The sequence below is a fragment of the Natrix helvetica genome (assembly GCF_964273705.1).
Source record: "Natrix helvetica genome assembly, chromosome: 1".
Lineage (NCBI taxonomy): Eukaryota > Metazoa > Chordata > Lepidosauria > Squamata > Natricidae > Natrix > Natrix helvetica.
Window position 1 is genome coordinate 356,143,100 of NC_138548.1, and position 18,302 is coordinate 356,161,401.

The 18,302-nt window shown below is 46.5% G+C and overlaps 2 protein-coding genes across 2 annotated transcripts in view; both read right to left on the reverse strand.

Annotated features, from left to right (window-relative positions):
• LOC309384266 (uncharacterized protein) overlaps window positions 1-18,302 on the reverse strand; it is a 162,943-nt gene that overhangs the window by 57,041 nt on the left and 87,600 nt on the right. The window lies entirely within an intron of this gene.
• LOC309384275 (uncharacterized protein) overlaps window positions 6,023-18,302 on the reverse strand; it is a 34,408-nt gene continuing 22,128 nt past the window's right edge. The window contains exon 2 of the transcript XR_014174014.1: window positions 6,023-7,189. The gene's annotated coding sequence lies outside the window, so the exon portion shown is untranslated. The remainder of the gene's footprint in view (window positions 7,190-18,302) is intronic.

The following is an 18,302-nucleotide window of genomic DNA, read 5'->3' on the forward strand; positions in this document are numbered from 1 at the left end:
TAAGCATTTAAAGTAACAGTAACATAATCATAGCTTAATATACATTGCCAAGCCAAGCCTAGGGTTACATTCCTAACAGAGAGGATGTTTAAAAGCTTTGTTATAAAAGATAAATGATTCTATATAGAATAGAATATAAAGATGTAATATTATTGGATGATTTCAGGATGATGTAAATGCCATAATATAAATTTATCTTAAATTTAGAATATTTTACTTAAAAAGAATGTAATAATAGCTATAGTCAAATGAATGTTTAATAACCTATTCTGACCCCCCCTCTCATATACCAAAGCACTCTGAAACAAGGTCTCTGCAAGATGTTTCATTTACACACAGTTTAGACCTTGGCAGCAATCCATTATAGTCAATACCTTGGCAGCAATCCAGGTACAGATAACACCTTGGCTACAATCCAGCCTGCCAAGGTACGACACAGATTTGAGAGCATCTCCAACTCTAATGATAAGTTGATTCCTGCAAAAACAACTTTCGGTAAGTCCTTCCTTAAATAGCCTTGAGAGGAGCCTGATTACGATCACCTGAGTCCAATCATCTCTTGTAACTGCATAGCTGTTCTCTACGTCTATCAGCTCTCCGTTGCCGGGCATCCAGAAACCACTCCCTTGTCTCCTCCCCACTGCTGCAAGGCATGACGTCAGGAGCACACTTCCTTTGGCTTTCACCACTGCTCCATGCCTCAGGTGCCTCCTGGTGGCCAACCAGCCTCTCTGATCCCTGCTCAGAGTCGGAACCCTGTCCAGGGTCCTCCACATCCCCCAGAGCTGACTCATAGGGACCTTCGCTGTCCGAGTCTGGTGGCAGCTCCAACGACTCCTGCTGAGCCACAACAATAACCATACCGTGCTTCCCCAAAAATACGACAGGGTCTTATTTTCTTTTTACTTACAAAATATTGCCTTGGGCTTATTATCAGGGAGGGCTTATTGTTTTGGGATTGCTGGGCAGCTGCTCCCTTGTGAGCGGGCTCCCAAAGAGCTGGGCACAGCCTCAGGGGCGAAGCAGCCATGAGGTAACCACACTCACGAGCAGCTGCCCGGCCCGGCAAATCCCCTCTCCCGTAGGGCAGAGTGCCATTCACTGACCTAGAGGGTATCACTAAGGCACCAAGCCACATTGCGCTATGCCCGCCCCCCAGCTTGGCACATTCGGATACCCCCTAGGTCAGTGCATGGAGCTCTGCCCAGCTGGAGAGGGGGGTTGCGCAAGCCTCACCAAGCCCTTGCACAGCTCTCCCAGGGCATCGCCGCAGCCCACCAATGCCCACCCCTGGTGCTGCCACGCTCCTAGCTCAACTGCTGAGTCTTCCAGCATTGGCCGCTCTAGGAGTGCTCTCTATGGTGGGCCGGCTGCCGGACAGAGAGTCTTCCAGCAGCCGGCCCCCCATAGAGAGCACTCGTAGAGCAGCCGATGCTGGAAAACTCAGCAGCCGAGTTTTGGAGTTTGGAAGTTATGCTCGGAGCGTGACAGCGGTGCCCTGGGAGAGTTGCACAAGGGCTTGGTGAGGCTGGGGGCGGAACAGGTACTCCCACAACCTTCCTCTCCAGCTGGACAGAGCTCCATGCACTAACCTAGGGGGTATCCCAAATGTGCCAAGCCGCAGGAGCTGGGGGGTGGGCAGAGCGCCACGTGGATTGGCGCCTTAGTGATACCCCCTAGGTCAGTGAATGGTGCTCTGCCTGGCTGGAGAGGGGATTTGCCAGGTGGCTGTTCATGAGTGTGGTCCCCTCATGGCTGCTTTGCTCCTGGGGCTGTGCCCGCTCTTCGGGAGCCCACTCTCAAGGGAGCAGCTGCCCGGCAACTCCCCCCTCCGGCCAGGCAGAACGCCATTCCCCAAACTAGCAGTATCCCGAAGGCGGCAAGCAACATGAATGCCTTTCCCCCCTCCCAGCTCCCGCAGCTTGGCGCCTTTGGGATACTGCTAGTCAGTGAGTGGTGCTCTGCCTGGCCGGAGGGGGGGGTTGTCCAGGGGGTATATTTTTGGGGGTGGACTTATATTTTTCCTGACACAAAAAATGTAGCAAGGTGTTAGTTTCGGGACAGGTCGTATTTTCGGGGAAACACGGTAACAATTCTATATATATATTAAAATGATGATATGAGTCTTTCTGTAAATTGCAAGTGAAGACTATTGTGAGAAAGCACAAAAGTTTTGTAACCAATCGACACACTGGAAGTAATTGGAGAAGGATTTTTATTTTGTGTTTGTTTATGTCTGTATGTTTTATGTTTCTCTAAAAATAAAAACTTTTATATAATAAAAAAAATGCCTTCCATGAGGGAGTCGAATGGGAACACATCAAATTTGCAAATGATACCAAGTTGGCAGGAATAGTCAACACCTCAGAACTAGGCTCAAGATAGAGAATCTCGACAGATTAGAACACTGGGCCCTATCTAACAAAATGAAATTCAATGCAGGGGGGAAAAGGATTTTACACTTATGCAAGGAAAACCAAATGTACTGGTACAGAATAGGTAGCACTTGGCTCAAGTAATAACTATAAGAGAAACCTTGAAGTCCTAGTGGACAATCATTTAGATATGGGCCAGCTGTGTATTGCAGCAGCAAAAAAAGCCAATACAGTACTAGGCTGCATAAACAGAGAATCAAGATCATGTGAAGGACTAGTACCACTTTATAAAGAGCAAGACCACACTTAGAAAATTGCAGACAGTTTGGTCACCATATCATAAAAAATATGTTGAGACGCTGGAAAGAATGCAGAAAAGAGCAACAAAGTGGATTAGGGGGCTGGAGGCTAAAATGTAAAGAAGGGTGGCAGGAATTGGGTATGTCTAGTCTAGTGAAAGGAAGGACTAGGGGAGACATGATAGCCATCTTCCAATATTTGAGGAGTTGCCACAAAAGAGGGAGGGGTGTCAACCTATTCTCCAAATTTATAGAAATAGCTAACGAATGCCAGTATGTGGTTGTGTCCTTAAATACAAATGATTCTAGATAAAAGCACGTTTAAACAAATATAGTTAAATGAGAGTGATGGTACATTTATGGTATATGAAGATTTTTCATTTAAAATATATAATCCAATATGAATGAAGTATAAAGAATGATTGTGGTAGTAACGCACGAAATTTATTTGTAACCAATCGACATGCTTTCTGGAAGATGTAATGAAGAATGTTTTTTTGTGTGTGTGTGTGTGTTTAATTAAAACAATAAAAAAAACTTTAATTTTTTTAAAAATAATAATAATACAATACAATACAATAGTAGAGTTGGAAGGGACCTTGGAGGCCTTCTAGTCCAACCCCCTGCCTAGGCAGGAAACCCTATACCGTTTCAGACAGATGGCTATCCAACATCTTCTTAAAGACTTCCAGTGTTGTGGCATTCACAACTTCTGGAGGCAGGCTGTTCCACTGATTAATTGTTCTAACTGTCAGGAAATTTCTCCTCAGTTCTAAGTTGCTTCTCTCCTTGATTAGTTTTATCTCCTTGATTTTATGCCCTCTCGGCCTTTGATCTTCAGCTTGTGTTCTGAATGGTTGTCAGACTCCCATGGAGCCATGCAGGGGCAACTCTCTAGGCTGCGTTTTGAATCCAGGTTTGGTTGAGTTCTCAGATGCCATGTGGGGAGTTGGGTAAAGGACCAATATTATCATGCCTTAATCCCATCCCCCTGGAGCTGAAGGGGAGAACTCTTTATTATGTAAAGTGGACTAGCTCAGTCTTTAATGGCTCATTGACAAAGAGGGATGGGCAGGAAGCTGCAGGAAGCTATTCTGTCTTTTAAAACATGTTTCTTCCTTTTCACATCCAGAGAAATATTCTGCCTTTTCAATATTTCCTAGGATATTTCATTGTTCTGGGAGAGGGCTGGATGATAACTTCCTACAGTTCTATGCATCAGATATCTCCAAGAGAAAAAAAGAAGTCACATGCACCTGGCCTGGGTAAGCCTCCCTTGCTGGCACAGACCCATTGAGTCTGTGGGTGGATTTTTCCCAGACCTTGGCCGTTTGGAACAAAGGTTTTAAAGGGGTTTTGAATGTTGAGTTCAAAGGCTGCTTGGAAAGGTGAGTACCTCTAAATTTTACCTTTAAAAGCCCAGGATATGAAAGAGAGTATGTGTCTGTGTGTCTGAATGCGCTTAAGAAAAAATCCCTTCTCTGGATCTTTCTCCCTCTGTGCATTTACTAACCGCAGAAGACCAACAGAATCCACCCAGGCCATTTGCCTGAAAAACTGAGTGCTGACCATAGGTCAGAAGGTACATTCACCTGTTGGGGGTGGTGTATTCCGCGGTTGCAAGGGACCCAAGTAAAAGAAAAGAGTGGAGCCTTGGAATCTTGTCGCGGAAAGTGGGAAGAGCAGACCAGGGAATGGGAAGCTCAGAGTCTAGGATCCCACTGAAATCTCCTCAAGGGAGACTGACGGAGGCCTGGGTTTGGGACAAATTATCTGTCCAGACAGGAATGAAGAATACGCACGTGCGCCAAGGCATGTGAGAAATGGACTCTGCTCAGGGATGAAGCAAGAAAAAACAATTTGGCTAAATAAAGATACTTAGAAGGGAAACGTATAAATAGGAATGTTGGGGATTTTGGTTTTTTTGTTGATTGTTTCTCTCCCTCTCTGTTTTCCATGCAATCACATGATACATTTGTTAAGATCTGTGCCTTCCCTAATTTAACTAAGATTTATGGTGGGAATGACCAGTGTTGTGTGTGTGAGCCTGAGAGTTCCCTCGAGGTAAACGTAACTGTTAAATGTCTCTGATCCCTAGGAGAAAAAATAATTACATTATTGCAAATAATGCTGAATTAAGCAATGAAAATGCCCTCACACTGAGCTTGCCTGGCCAGCAGAACAGGGTGAAGTTTCCTTCCCTCTCTGTACTTGTAAGAATAGCCCAAGTTTATGAGGGAACGTTTTTAGTTGTTTTACAAGAAAAAGGTTATTCTTGCTTTTTCTGTGAGTTGAAATGATTTCATCTGTCCATCCATACCAAAATTGTTTGCAGCCATGATTCTGCCTTAGTAGATAATCAAAGGCTGCCCATTTCCAAGGATTGCTTCCTGAACTTGCCTCAGTTTATTGCATCCAGGATTCGTGAGGCCAAATTTAGATTAACCAGTGTACAAGCCAGGCTATGAACATTTTTGAAGTTGCGCACAATGAGCCCTGGGACTCCTACTAATGCAGTGGATAACCAGTGCAACATATTCTGCTTTAACGGGCAACTGGACACCATCATTTGTGAATCAGAGTCAGGAGTTGGGCTTTGGAAATCTCTTTCTGCTACCTCTTCAGTGAGGAAATTGACTGAGGGGACATGGCCCCGCCCCATGGAATTGGGAGTGAGGCAAGCCTATTTGGGCCTTAGTGCCACAGAACAAAAACCACCCAGAGGAATCTTTATGTCAGGAGTCCCCAAACTACAGCTTGCGGGCTGGATATGGCCCACAAACATGATATATCCATCCTGTGCAGCAGTAGGAGTAAGCCCCGCCCCTCAACTTACAGCCACTCTTTGTGTGCCTGGCGTTTCTGCCAGCCTCATCATCCCTCCTCCAGCCGTTGGCCTTATATATACCTTGCAGAATCTAGCAGCTCAGCTGTGTACTTCTATTCATAGCTGCTCACAAAGATAAGAAGAAAGGGCATGGGCTGGAGGGTGAGTGGGGGAGGGCGGGGTGGAAGACGGCTGATACTGTTGTTGAGTGTACTGACATGTGCAGGTAGTAGGGGAGCATTCATGAGACCATGGCATCGGAGCCCTTCTGGGGTGTTTCCCGAATCCGTCCTGGCCTACAAGGGGAGCGTATGGGGATGATACGACACTTCTGGGCCAGTTTGGGCAGGGACTGGTTTATAAAATGGCTGCACAATGTTATACATACATTCCTACCCTTGTTTCCCTCTTTTGGACCCCAAAATAAGCATCAAGTCTTAGTTTTGGTGGATGTCTTACCCGCTTACTTTAGGACCATTGCCGTCCACGCCCTGACACCCTGAGGAAATAATGAGCCATTTGTTAAAGCATGCAAGGCATTGCCTTGTCAGCTCCAGCGCATATCCGTGGGCTGGCCAGCTGACCTTGGCCTTCTTTTAAGGCTGTTTCGTGGAAGTCTCCAGAGCACGAAAAACCAACCCAACAGGAAAACCGGAAGTTTAGGAACGGACTTCTGGTTTGCTCGTAGGGCTGTTTTTCGCCCTCCAGAGCCTTCAGGAAGCTTCCCTGAAGGATCAGGAGGGCAAAAAACAGCCCTACGACCAAACTGTACGTCACAGTTCCTGAACTTCCCGGGTTCCCCTTAGGGCCGTTTACGTCCCCCGGAGGCTACAGGGAACCTCCTGAAGCCTCCGGAGGGCCACCAGGGAGGATGGGAGGCTGTTTTCACCTTCCCCAACCTCCTAGAAAGCCTCTGGAGCCTGGGAGGGCAAAAAAAGGACATCAAAAGCGGGGGGAGAGCGCTGGTCATGCATGCATGCACGCTGGTGACATGCACATAGCATTATGGGTGTGGGCATGCCTGCGCACGACCCCTTGAGTTCCCCTGCTTTTGACACATGATCCAAAAACCATTAGCCATCACTGATATATGTTCTTCCCACCCTGGGGAAGGGGGTGAAGGACCAAGGGGACTCAAGGGTTAGGAAACAAAGGAAAAGGGTGTCTTGGAGGGTGGGGGAGGCCTAGAGATGTCTACGGCAGGCAGCCCTAGCCCTGCGCTAGGCCTCCGAGGAATTTTTTCTAGCTCTGAATAGAAAGTGTTCTGCTTAACGACTCGCACATTTGATTAATGGCTGCATCAGGGAGAGCAGGGGGATTCGGGTAGTTAAGTAATTTCACTTAACAGCCATTGCAACCTGCAACCTTAATTCAAGGCCCATCATAGTTACATCTTAAGAACGACTTTTATGCGAGCTGTGAAATTCTGGGGCTGAAAATCGGGCAAAACCAAGGTAGAAGACTGAAACTCCACATGTGGGAATTCCATAATCAACAGACAAAATCTCCACCCAAAATTCCTTACTGAGGAATTCCTCTATTTCTGGAAAAGGAAATATCCAGAAGCTTTCCTGATAATCGGAAATTAGTAGTAAGCCAATTTCCATTTTCCTTTTCGCTCCACTTACCAATTTAATCCTGAGATTTAGCATTCTCTAAACTCATCTACCTTTCCTCAAATGGATTACCTTGTGAGCAATAAGGCATGATTTATGCTTGAAGTAATGAATACAGACTGGACAATTCAAAGATTTCTCCACGGTGTCAGTCCTCTGGTTTATCATTAGGTAGGAATTCTGAATGAAACCTCTCCCACAAACAGGACATTCAAAGGGTTTCTCTCCTGTGTGAATCCTCTAGTGTCTCACCAGATGGGAATTCCAATTAAAACCTTTCCCACAGATAGGACATTCAAACAGTTTTTCTCCTGTGTGTCCTCTGGTGGATCACCAGGTTGCAACTCAGACTAAAACTTTTCCCACAATCAGGACATTGAAATGGTTTCTTTGTTTATGTGTGTTTTCTGGTGTTTCACCAGGCTGGGATTATTACTAAAGCTTTTCCCACAGTCAGGACATTCAAAGGGTTTCTCTCCTGTGTGAGTCCTCTGGTGTGTTACCAAAAAGGCATTCTGACTAAAGCTTTTCCCACAGATAGGACATTCAAAGGGTTTCTCTCCTGTGTGAGTCCTCTGGTGTACCACCAGGTGGGAATTCTGACTGAAACTTTTCCCACAATCAGAACATTCAAAGGGTTTATCTCCTGTGTGAGTCCTCTGGTGTATCACCAGGTCGAAATTCTGACGGAAACTTTTCCCACAATCAGAACATTCAAAGGGTTTCTCTCCTGTGTGAGTCATCTGGTGTACTACCAGGTAGGAATTCCGACTGAAACTTTTCCCACAATCAGAACATTCAAAGGGTTTCGCTCCTGTGTGAGTCCTCTGGTGTATCACCAGACTGGAATTCCAACTAAAACTTTTCCCACAAATAGGACATTCAAACGGTTTCTCTCCTGTGTGTGTCCTCTGGTGTATCACAAGGCTGGAACTCAGACTAAAACCTTTCCCACAATCAGGGCATTGAAAGGGTTTCTCTCCTGTGTGTGTCCTCTGGTGTATCACCAGATGGGAATTCCGAGTAAAACGTTTACCACAAATAGGACATTCAAACGGTTTCTCTCCTGTGTGGGTCCTCTGGTGTATCCCCAGGTGATAGTTCTGACTGAAACGTTTCCCACAATCAAGACATTCAAAGGGTTTCTCTCCTGTGTGAGTCCTCTGATGTATCACCAGATAGGAATTAGTACTAAAGCTTTTCCCACAGATAGGACATTCAAAGGGTTTCTCTCCGGTGTGAATCCTCTGGTGTCTCACCAGATAGGAATTAGTACTAAAGCTTTTCCCACAGATAGGACATTCAAAGGGTTTCTCTCCTGTGTGAGTCCTCTGGTGTATCACCAGACTGGAATAATCACTAAAGCTTTTCCCACATAGAGGACATTCAAAGGGTTTCTCTCCTGTATGAGTCCTCTGGTGTCTCACCAGATAGGAATTATTACTAAAGCTTTTCCCACAGATAGGACATTGAAAGGGTTTCTCTCCTGTGTGAGTCGTCTGGTGTGACACTAGGTGGGAATTCCGACTGAAACTTTTCCCACAGTCAGGACATTCAAAGGGTTTCTCTCCTGTGTGAGTCCTCTGGTGTCTCAGGAGGTAGGAATTTCTAATGAAGTCTTTCCCACAATCTACACATTTATAAGGTTTCTCCATGGAGTGAATCCTCTGATGTATTACCAGGTGAGAATTACGCCTGAAACTTCTCCCTCAGTCAGGACATTGAATGGGTTTTTCTCCTTTCTGATTCCTCTGGTGTATCACCAAGATGAAATTATAACTGAAAGTTTTCCAACAATCAGGACATTGAAAGCATTTATCTCCTATTTGAGTCTTCCGGTGTATCACCAGGCTGGAATTGTGACTTTCCCATAATCAGGACATTCAAGGGTTTTTTTTTCTGTGTCAGTTCTCTGGTGTCTCTTTGAGATGGAAATTTCTACTGAAGCTTTTTTCACAATCTAGACATTCATACAGTTTCTCCCTTGAGTCAATCTACTGATGCATCTCCAGACTGAAATTGTGACTAATTTTTTTCCCACAATCAGGACATTCAAAGGGTTTCACTTTTGTGGAAGTCCTCGGGTGCTTCACCAGGGTGGAATTCTCAGGGAAACCTTTCCAACAGAAAGGATGTTCATATGGTTTTATTCTTGTGTATGCATCCTTCAGTGTCTCAAGACCTGAGAATTTGTAATGAAACTTTCACACAATCTGCACATATGTTTTCTCCCTCCTGTGAGTTATCTGATGTAGCACCATGTTGCCATGCTCACTAAAGCATTTACCACATTGGGAGCACTTTTGTGGCTTCCCTTCTTTATAGAGGTGCTTCCATGAATCACAAGGGAGCTGTTGTGACCATAGTTTTTGCCACAACCAGATAATTAGTATGGATTTTCTCCTTTCTGACCCCTCTAGCGCATAATCAATTGTGATTTGCAATCTGTACTTTTCCCACAATAGGCAAATCTATGGAGCTTTTGCACAACTGATATTCTTGAAGAGGTCAAAAATATGGACAATGCCTTGTTTAGTGGTGCTTTCATTCAAGCCGTCTTCTTCCTCACAGGGAGAGGCCTCCATTCCTGTCTCTTCTACATGGCTTTACTATTGCTGCTGGAGGAGGAGCAGTTTGTATGGTTTTCTGTTGGAAATGGAAAATATTTTGATTTCTAGCTTGATTTTTTTCCCTTTTCAACAGTTGTCCAGTGTGTTCTTATTGGCATCCTGGTGATCTGTAAGATGCAAAGAAAAGTATAACTTCAATTTTTTGTAAAATGGTTGGAGATGAGTTGAAAAAAAAAGAGGAAAGGATACACCACTTTTGCTCATGGAAGTCCTAACTGCCAATAAGGGCTGAAAATACTGTCTACAACCCGTCTGGTAATGTCCATGTTGAAATAGTCCTCACATAACCTACCACAATTGGACCTGATATATCACTAAGAAGCTCAATCATTAAGCATCATATCACATGACAATGCCAACTTACACCTGTTCCTCTGTAAGTGTTAAGATAATTACTGTGGGTTATTAAAGGCAATTTCATATGACCGTGACTTGCAATTTCCTGCCAATATATCCACTGATTTTGCTTGTCAGAAGCTAGCTGGGCAGGTCACAAATGGGGATCACAAATGTGGGATGCCACCACCATCATAAATATGCAACTATTGGCAGAACCCAAATTGGTGCAATCCTTTTCCTGCACCTCCAAAACCACAGTCACTGCTGACATGCGGTCGCGGAACAAGTGCTAGAATTACCACAAATTTTGTGGACTAGGTGCAGGTCTGCTTCTACTGTGCCATATTAACTTTGAAGGCTCATGGAAGAAGTGGTAAGTGAGGACTACCTGTGCAACCAAAGATGGATTAAGCACAAATGAACCTGGTTAATACATGGATGGGACAAGAAATACGATACTTATTGGCAAAACATAGAAATAAAAAAACGTGTAAATTTTATTCAACTGTCATTTTCAATACACGTGTGGATTACAAACTATACCAAGAGGGCAACATCAAGATATAATGGGAGACTTTCACTACCATGATATCAACTGGGAGACAAAGTCTACAGCAAGTAGGAGATCGAAGTATTAATGAAAGCAGCCAAACACAGAAAAGGTTTGTAAATGCAGATTGTATTCTTCCTTCGGCACGAACTGACGAACAAAGCACTAAAACAATGAATAAATTGTCAGAGCTGCCACCATGTGCTTCCCACCATCTTTTATAGCTACATTGGTAATTAAGATAAGCCTCACCCCGCTCATGCGCACACCCATCACATTGTGGCCCAGAGCGAAACCACCCGTAATTAGAAAAACAAGGGATTGATATAGGTTGATTTTCACAATTGCAAATACAATCAAGATATGAAAAAGATAAAGGGGAGTATGGTTTTAAATTAGGAAGTTCGGAGTTGGGTAAGATACTTATGGGAACAGGAGAAAGAATAATCAAGGAATTATATAGCTACCTATTAAGAGGAGGATGGAAGGGGGAGAAAGAGAAGGAGAGAGGGTAGGAAGGGGAAGAGGAAGAGCAGGAGCAGGAGAAAGGTAAAGGAAGAAGGGAGGAGAAGGAGAGGAGGAAGGAAGGAAGTAGAGAAGGGAGGAAGGGAGAAAAGAAAGGGAAAACAAGGAGGTGTTACAAAAGGAGAAAGGGGTGGCAAATGAAGCACCCAAAATTGTACATTATAACTTATTAAATGAAATAAATGTATAAGAATGATAAATGTAAAGAAGAATACCAATTATGTGAATATATACTTAAAATGGTAAGAGAATAAAAAAGTAAAAATTCTTTGGGGAAAAAGGAGGATTAGGGGCCTGGAGGCTAAAATATAAAGAAGGGTTCCAGGAATTGGGTATGTCTAGTCCAGTGAAAGGAAGGACTAGGGGAGACATGATAGCCATCTTCCAATACTTGAGGAGTTGCCCCAAAAGAGGGAGGGGTGTCAACCTATTCTCCAAAGGCCCTGAAGGCAGGACAAGGAACTGGATGGAAACTAATCAAGGAGAGAAGCAACTTCGAACTAAGGAGAAATTTCCTGACACTGAGAACAGTGAACCAGTGGAAGGGTTTCCCTTCAGAGGTTGTGGGAGCTCCATCCCTGGTGGCTTTTAAACAGAGACAGGGCAGCCATTTGTCTGAAATGATATGGGGTCTCCTGCTTGATCAGGGCGTCTGTATAGAAGACCTGCAAGGTCCCTCCCAGCTCTGTCACAAACCCTCCGGTGATGGGAGCACCCACAACCTCTGGAGGGAAGCCATTCCCAAAGAACCCACCTTCACTTGGAAGAGACTTTTCCAATCTTCCCACCAGGAGGAAAATTGCAGCCACCAGTTTCACAGCCTGCAGCACCAGTGGGCTTAAATTCGGGGAGGGAAGGAACCTGCAGCAGCAGCAGCTGAGATGCTTCAGCCCAGCTGCTTCTCTGCTTCCAGGGCTCTCCTCCCACCTGCCCTCCACTCACCTTCCAGCTGCTGCTTCGACCATGGGAAGAGCACAAAAGCCGCTCTGCACACCACTCTCCTCCCATGCGTGATCCGGAAGAGGAAGTTCCTCTGCGTTTCTCCTCTCCCATTCTTTCTAGGAATAAAGTACTCCATCGTTTTAACTCCTTTAAGCTCAACCACAAGTGTTAGCCTCTTTCTAGGCACAGGTGTTGCCTGTTTGACTACCATCTCCAGACAGGAGGCATTTAAAAAAAACATCATTCTCCAGTTTCTACCTAAGGCGTTTGCAACAAGTTTCCACTGATTGAGTGCTATCAAGTGGTTTTTGATTTCGAGCAACCGACTTTGCAGCTGAGCCTAGTGAAATGTGATGTTACTTAACCTTGTGAAGATTAGCTATGTGCCCAGCCATAAACGTTCATGAAGGTTTTACAGAATTACACAATCAGCTTTCTTAGGGGTGATTCTCAGTGGAGATCAAAACCTCTCTACATGCCAAAACCTTATGACTCTTGAGGCTCCCAGGATGTTAGGGCATGGCAGCAGCATCAGGCCAGACCCTCCAGGGGAAGGAGCTTCACTCCTGCTGGCCAGGGCTGCATCCAAGAGCATCAACCACCAAGCTTCATTCTTGGAGGAGGAAATTTTATATCTGCTGAATGCCAGGTGCAAATTCTGTAAATTTGCTTGCACTGAAGTCTCCCATTAGGTCACACAGAGAAACATATGCAGCTGGGCCTAGAAAATGGAGCCTAAGAAAGATGACATGATTGCCTATATATGGTAGAAGAAATTTTCCCCCTCCCCCAATGTCTATTTATCTTTTTATTGTACAGAAGGTTGTTTCTATGTATTCTGCTATTTCCCTCATGTTAATTTTAATGTGTCTTAGAGAAACACAACTTTCAGTTTCCTCCTCCTGCATCCTGAATGTCTTCCAAATTTTGAGGCCAGAATTCCCTAGCCAGCATCTCCTTTGTACAAAATATTTGTGAGTCATAAGCAGAGTTTCTGAGTGGCCCCAGTAAGTTGCTGAAAAATACATGGTAAAAAATATGCACAGAGGTTGTAGCTCAAGAAGAAAAAAGCATTGTGGTTTTGAGTCCTGGGTTCTTAGGTTCATGAACAACCCCTGCTATGATCTTGTCTTCTTGGAGGTGCTGCTTGTTACCCTGGTGGTAGCAGCACCAAGATGCCTCTTATTTGTTCCAAATTTGTTACATCTTCAAATCCCCATAACTTTAACCTTAAACCCATCGTCCCTGTCCTACTGTCCCCATTTATTTGTACCCATTTCATTCATGCTCATGTTTATTCTTATAATTATCTTGTAAACGATTGACAAATCAAATAAATCAAATAAATAAAAAATAAACTGCCTTGGTGTTGGTGCTGTGAAAAAGACATTATATGGTGGAAAACATTGCATTTTTAAAAAAGGCATTAAATAGCTTTTGTGAATGAAAAAACAGGTATTGTCCACATTGCTGTTAAAGAGAGTTTTTTGGTTGGATGTTCTGCTATTTCCCTCGTGTTTGTTTTAATATCCCTTTTTTGTATATTGAAATTCAATTAATATTTATTTCTAATCTGCACTTAATCCTTCATCGTGACATAAACTATTATTATTTTTATACTTGGAACCACACCCATTGTAAAGTAGATTAAAATATGGATTGAAATATAAGAATGAAGACGTGGCATAAAAGGGACAGTTAGAAGCTTGCTTAAAGGGACAGGGAAATGTCATCAGCCTTCAACCACAACATGTTCCAGCAAATGTCCCTATGTCAAAAGTCCAAAACCACAAGGTTCAATTAAAGTTCATTAATGGCACGTAGTCCATACCTGTAACAAAAGGAGGAATAAGACCCCCATCTCCTTATAAGGCTTTTTCCTCAAGGTAACTAATAAGAAATGAGTTAAGTGTTTCCGTGTTATGCTGTCTTTGAGAATTTATAAGAATGCGTGCTTCAATAATGAAGGTCATTCAGAAATTCGCAACGTTAGCCATGGGCTAACTTTTCTGAACCTGGCTGCCAAATAAACTTTTCCTGTATCCTGAGAAGTCTAAAGCCTGTCAATTTCTGCAACAATTCTGGTGACCGTGGGGCAGGACTTAGAGCGATATTTCGCTGAGGACGGAACAGACCGACCGGTGCCCCATCAAGGTGGGGAGTGTCCCCTGTCCTACGAACCGTCTATAAAACCCTGCGCCCAAACGAAGTCTCCGCCGAGGCAAAGGTGTCTAACTTGTAGTTCCTCACGAAAGGTGAGGGGGAAGACCACGTGGCTGCCCTACATATCTCTGTCCATGACGCCTGCGTAGCCCAGGAACACCACCTTAAGGGTTAGAAACTTTAGTGACACTGTTCGCAATGGCTCAAACGGCTCTCCCGTCATAGCATCCAACACCTTGTGTAAATCCCAGGAGGGGTACCTATGTACTGTGGGTGGTTTGAGGTTGGACGCCCCCTTCAAGAATTGCCTGACCAACGGTTGTTGAGTGAGTGTCTGGGCTCTGCCGCACAGGAGCACTGAAGAAATGGCCGAGACTTGTCTCCTAATAGTGTTGGGAGCTAACCCCCTGTCCAGGCCTGCCTGGAGAAACTCCAGCACTAGACGGACAGTGGCTCTTACCGGGTCCTACCCACGGGAGTTACACCATGTGGAAAAGGCCGCCATGTCACGCCGTAAATGCGCTCCATGGAGGGTCTTCGGGCAGCCTGGATAGTATCTATTACCCTGGGGGGAGAAGCTTTCCTCTCTCAGGATGCTCCGCTCAACCGCCACATGGTCAACTGGAGCCATTGGGGTTCTGGGTGCTCCAGGGATCCCTGGCTGAGGGATATTCTTTCCTGGGGAATTCTCCATTCTCTGCCCACCGAGAGCGATTGGAGGTCTGCAAACCATGGCCTCCTGGGCCAGTAAGGGGCAATCAGTACCACCTCCGTACCCTCCTGAAGAATTTTCTGAATTACTCTGGGAATATAGAAGCCCCCTGGGCCTTGGGCAACGGAGGGCGTCCGCCCCCTCTGCCCCGTGTGTTCGGTACCTGGAGTAGAACCTCAGGAGTTGGGCGTTGTGGTGAATACGTCGACCTCCAGGTGACCGAAACGGTCCATCACCTCCCTGAAGATGGCCGGATGAAGTCTCCACTCTGAGTTTGTCTACTTCTGCCCTGCTGAGCCAGTCGGCTCTGGTGTTGTCCACCCCCGCTATATGCTCTGTTGTTAGGGATAGCCCATTCTTCTCGGCCCATCGCCCCAGCCTCTTGGCCTCTCGCATAAGGGCCCCTGATTTGGTCCCCCCCTGTCTGTTTAAATGGGCCTTGGTGACGACGTTGTCTGTGAGGACTAGAATGTGCCTGCCCTTGACAGAGCAGTGGAAATGTATCAGGGCAAGGCAGACCGCCCTGAGCTCCAGCCAATTAATGCTGTTCATCAGTTCCACCTGGCTCCATTGTCCCTGCGCTATCTGATCCTGCAGGTGGGCACCCCACCCAAACAGGCTGGCATCTGTGGTCACTGTCGCCCGGCCTGGCGTTCTGAAGACTTCGCCCTTTGTAATCGTGGGGGACGTCCACCAGATCAGTGAGCGGGAGACTTCTGCCGGGAGGAGGACCTTGATCTGGGAACAGCTCCTGTGCCTTAGCTGGAAAAGCAAAAGGAACCATTGTAGGTCTCTGGTGTGGAGGTGAGCCCACGGAACAATGCCAATGGCAGAGACCATGGTGCCTAGCAGTTTGGACAAGGTGGCTAAGGACACCCTACCTCCTGTGACCACCTGTATAGCTAACCATCTTAGGGAGATCTGTCTATCTGTTAACAGAAAGACCCTGTCTTCCTCTGAATCTATCAGAGCCCCTAGGTGGATTAGCCTAGTGGAGGGGTGAAAATGGCTTTTGGCCAGGTTTACGGAGAACCCATGGTCCCTTAGTGCTGTCATGGTGGTATCTAGATCCCTTAGAGCTCCCTCAAAGGAGGATGGCTGTATCAGCAGGTCATCCAGGGAACATTGTATCCTGACCGGGACCTGTCTCAGATGGGCTGCCAGGGCAGCCATTACCTTGGTGAACACCCGTGGGGGCGGATGACAACTCGAAGGGCAAAGCCTGGTATTGGAAATGCTGCCCTAGGTAACAGAACCTGAGATACCTCCGGTGATTCCGCAGGATTGGAATGTGTAGGTAGGCCTCTGTGAGGTCTATGGAAGTGAGGAGATCTCCCTGCCTAATCCCCTCCAGGATGGAGTGGAGTGAGTGCATTTTGAAACTCCTATAGCGGATGAAGCGGTTTAACCGTTTCAGGTCCAGAATAGCCCTCCAGCCCCCTGAAGCCTTGGTGATTATGAAGAGGATTGAGTAATACCCCTGACCTTGCTGGTCTAGAGGCACTGGCTGGATGGCTCGGATATCCAGCAGGTGCTGTATGGCCTCCTGCATCAATAACCTCCTGGCCGGGTTATTGGAAACCGGGCAGATCCGGAAGAACCCTGGGGGGCTGGAAAGGAGCTCCAGTGCCAGCCCATGTCTGGTGGTGTGTTGTACCCACCTACCAGAGGAGGAGCAGTCCCAGAGATCCGCGAAATACACTAAGCACCCCCCAATGGGAGGTGAATCTGGTGTGGCATTAGTATTTGCGGAAGGGGCGCCCCCGCCTCCTCCTCCGCCACCTCGAAAGCCGTCGAGGTGATGTCCCGGTGTCTGGAAGCCGTCTGGGTCTGGATGGGAGACAACAGACTCAAGCTCAACCCTTCCAAGACAGAGTGGCTGTGGTTACCGGCGCCCCGCTTCAGCCAGTGGGTTCCATCTCTGGCCATTGGGGGTGAACAACTGCCCCCCGTGGATAGGGCGCGCAATTTGGGCGTCCTCCTAGATACCCGGCTGTCGGTGGATGACCATGTGACGGCCGTGGCTAGGGGGGCGTTCCACCAGGTTCGCCTGGTGCGCCAATTGCGCCCCCTACTGGAGCGGGACGCCCTTCACACAGTCACTCATGCCCTCGTGACGTCCCGCCTTGATTACTGCAATGCTCTCTACATGGGGTTCCCCTTGAGATGCACCCGAAGGCTGCAGCTGGTCCAGAATGCAGCCGCGCTGACAATTATGGGGAGTACTAGGTACTCCCATATAACACCGCTCCTGCACGAGCTGCACTGGCTACCTGTGGCTTTTCGGGTGCGTTTCAAGGTGTTGATTATCACCTTTAAAGCGCTCCATGGCTCAGGACCTAGTTATTTGCGGGATCGCATCCTACCCCACACATCCCTGCGACCAATTCGCTCTCACAGAGAGGGACTCCTCCGGGTACCATCCGCTAAGCAATGCCGGCAGGCGGTGCCCAGGAGTAGGGCCTTCTCTGTGATGGGCCCAACCCTCTGGAACGACCTCCCCCCCAATATTAGAATTACTGCTGATCTCCGCTCCTTCCGTAAGAAACTCAAGACCCACCTGTTCCAATTAGCTGGCCTGGCCCAATCGCAATTACAATCATGATCTAATCCCGACCTTCCTGGCCGGTATTTTAAAATTTTAAATTCTGGGGTATTTTAATTGGTTTTAATCATTAGTTAATTTACGACTATTGTACAGACTTGTGCTTAATTTGTTTGTCTGGGGTTTTGTATTTTTGTTGTTTATTGTATATTTTATTTCTGTCTGTACACCGCCCCGAGTCCCCTCAGGGAGAGGGGGCGGTTTATAAATTTAATAAACTGAAACTGAAAACTGAACTGAAAGGGCCGCTTCTGCTGTTTGCCTTTCTGTGGCCTATCTGGGTATCTTTGCCTGGCAGCGAAACCCCCCTGGTACTGCCTGGCCCCTGAGTACCCCACCTCAGATCCCCTGAAAGAGTCCTGACCATGGAAGGAAGTCCCAAAGTCCTGCCCCCAGGAGTAGGACCATCTGGGGTAAGGCGTCGCTCTGAGCTGACCCTTCTTTGCAGCTGTGGGAAACACCTTCCGCTTATCCTTGTTCTCTATGAGGTACGGGTCCAGAGCTGTCCCGAAAAGGGTATCTCCTGTGAAGGGAGCTGATGCCAGGCGCCACTTGTGTCATACATCGGCCTGCCACTGCCTCAGCCACAGCAGTCTACGGGATGCGACGGTAGAAGCGATCGCCCTGGGGACAAACTTGGCTGCGGACAAGATGGCATCTGCTGAAAATTGGATGGCTGCCACCAGTTTGTTGATGTCCTGTTGCGCTCTGACCTCAGT